Source organism: Aulostomus chinensis, chromosome 1 (genome assembly GCF_037954235.1).
Source record: "Aulostomus chinensis isolate RoL2024-O1b breed Wild chromosome 1, RoL_Achi_v1.0, whole genome shotgun sequence".
NCBI classification, from domain to species: Eukaryota; Metazoa; Chordata; class Actinopteri; order Syngnathiformes; family Aulostomidae; genus Aulostomus; species Aulostomus chinensis.
Window position 1 is genome coordinate 14,512,470 of NC_141320.1, and position 2,997 is coordinate 14,515,466.

Here is a 2,997-nt window from a genome sequence, read left to right on the forward strand (position 1 = left end):
GTCCAGGAGCGGATCCTCGCCGCCGCTGAAGACTTCCTGCTGCAGCTGGGAGAAGGGGACTCAGCGGCTGGAGTCCCAGTGCTGAGAGCGCTGCTCACCGAGCGGCTGGCGGCGGCCGCGGAGCAGATCGTGGCTCTGCTGGAGGAAACCGTGGCGGAGTACGAGCGGGAGAACCGCCGGCAGAGGTTGCTGCTCGATGCCGTGCTGAAGCCCCGAGTCAGGCTGGACAGAGCAGGTGAGTCCCGCAGGGACCTGCTGGGCCCCGAATTCAGTCCAGGAAGTGGAGCTGCAGAGGCCCTCAGAGAGCATTTTGGGGGATTTTAGGTGTAAAAAGCCATTTCCGGGTTTTGTGTGAACGTCTGAAAGGTAAAATGTAAAAATTCAAAGGGTAAACTAGTTTTTCTGTGGATTGTTGTCCAGCCTGAGCCATGATGGATTCACAGTTCATCACCTCCACCATCATGTGGACCACCTGATCACCTCTCCCTCAACCTCTAAATAACTCATTCCCTGACCGGGAATTGAACCCGGGCCGCGGCGGTGAGAGCGCCGAATCCTAGCCACTAGACCATCAGGGACCACACTGAGCTCTCCAACAACAGAGACTATAGACAATGACTCAAGAACACAGGACTCTGTTGTCTCAGCTTGAGATGCAGAGGGTCCACCAAGACCACCAGACACCTCAGCCTCCTAAAGACAGTCCACCCCCAGGATCCTGCCCCCCTCTGGTCCAACTCAGCCCTCCATTCATAACGTGACTTTGTCTCAGTCTCTTCCCAATGCCAGTCACTGAAACACTGACAATGTGATGGGGGCTTCCTGTCTTTACTGCATTTTCTTCAAGGCTCACAACTGCTACTTCCTACAGTCGTCTCTACTGTGTACTTGTACTACCAGTTGTTATGAGCATCTGTGGATTTCTAAATATTCCAGTCCTCAGTTTGCAACTGTATAGTGATGATGGGTCAGTTTAGAGCTGTCAATCAATGTTAATAACTGATCTTAGCATCTGTACATTATTTTAGGAACACAAATACTTTTACTTCATTCTGAGGATGAGCAGACGTTCAATATAATTCTCATTGAGTGGTGGTCCACATGATGGTGGAGGTGATGAACTGTGAATCCATCATGGCTCCACTCTCACCCCCATTGTAGTGTCCTTGGTTCACTCTGCCATGGCCCCACGTTGAAGGGTAACTGTCTCATTCAGGTTAGACACTATTAAGTCACTGACTCCTGCAAGGACAAACTCTGGTCAGTGTGGTCCCTGATGGTCCAGTGTCTAGGATTGGTGCTCTCACTGCCACAGTCTAGGGTTCAAGTCCTGGTCAGGGAAGCTGTGGATACCCTGAGGTTCTAGCCAACTATGGACTGATAGCTGACCTCCCCTCCTCTCTAAAATCCTGGAGAAAGCAGCTGCTAATCAGCTGAGTGACTTCCTCCATAACAAGAGTTGATTTGAGGGTTTCAGCCTGGTTTTAGAGCCCAGCACAGAGACAGCACTGGTAGAAGTTACTGGATATATAAATATATATTATAGATAAATATCGGCCGACTCATCAATGGCTGAGGAATACATTCAGTCAGTAGCGTATCAGTCCTCTGAAGCTGTAACGTGAGCCCACTTCTACCGACTAGAGGAGAGGTAAAATTACACCTGAAATCTGAGGTTTGTCCCTCAAAAAGAACCGCGATGTACTAAAAGTTTCCTCCCCAGAATGATTCTATCAACAAACACTTTAAATTGATATTCTGGAGTTTTATTTCAGTTGCCTGGAAAGTGCTGTGGAGTGAGTAAGATGGTATTTAAATGGCAGGCCTATCCACTCGCGCTAGCACTAGCATTGCAGATAGCGTCAGCAGAACCAGACCCAATGGGTCCAAAACTGTCTCCAGTTGCTGGGAGCACCCTGGTGAGCTGGGAAGGCCAAAGGTCCAAAAAAGTGAACCTCCCCTTCAAGACTGCAGCTGTTCAAGAAAGCAGCTGCACGTGCATGGACAGGAACTAGGAGGAGAGACCACATCACCAATCCAGAACAGAGTTTAAAATCCTTCTCCTCAGTCTTAAAGCTCTGAAAGGAAAATTCCAGCTAAAAAGGAACCTCAGGTGTTTTCTTGTGTTTTTATTATTTCGAACGACTGCAAATGGAACCCAGTTGTGGTGAATAGTAATAAAAAGAAGAAAGAGAAGTAACATCCGTCCATCGGATTCTTCTGCTTATTCCTACACATTAAGGGTCGCGGGGGGGCTGGAGCCTATCCCAGCGTCAACGGGCGAGAGGCGGGGTTCACCCTGGACAGGTCGCCAGTCCATCGCAGGGCCAACATAGAGAGACGGACAACCATTCACACTCGCATTCATACCTACGGTCAATTTAGAGAATCCAACCAGCCTCGTCCCCTCTTGATGTCTTTGGACGGTGGGAGGAAGCCGGAGTACCAGAGAGAACCCACGCAGATACGGGGAGAACATGGAGACTCACACAGAAAGATCCCACACCCGAGCCGGGACTCAAACCCGGAACCCTCTTGTTGTGAGGCCACAGTGGTGACCACTGCACCACCGTGCAGCCCGAGAAGTAACATAATTTCTTAATTTCTGTATAGATTTGCCAATCCGATTCAAAACCAGATATTATCGCTGCCTGTTTTGCTTCATTTCTCCATCTCACTGCTTCTCTTAGTTCTGTGTCCACCCAGGGTGATTTCATATTCCTGACTGTATATTTTCTTAGAGGAGCATGTCCTTTCCTTGCAGTTACCACTCGGTTCTGATCAGAACACCCCACTGGTCTAGATAATGCTTTGGAACAGAAATAGCTCCAGTTTGGGAGTATGTGGTCTGTGCATGTTTCACTTTCGCCCCATCTTTCCTAGAACACTCTTGTTGATCTTTCCACCATCTGTGTTCAATTACATGTGCTTGCATCGCAGCTTCTCTTGAAGTGGACAAGTTCCAATCTATGTTTGTGTCTCCAGGCAAATAAATGT

General features: G+C 48.8%; 1 non-coding gene across 1 annotated transcript; it reads right to left on the minus strand.

Moving 5' to 3' along the window:
- Positions 1 to 506: 506 nt before the first annotated feature.
- On the minus strand, positions 507 to 578 carry trnae-cuc (transfer RNA glutamic acid (anticodon CUC)). Its single transcript has one exon. It is a non-coding gene; the product is annotated as a tRNA-Glu (tRNA).
- Between the last annotated feature and the right edge of the window lie 2,419 nt (positions 579 to 2,997).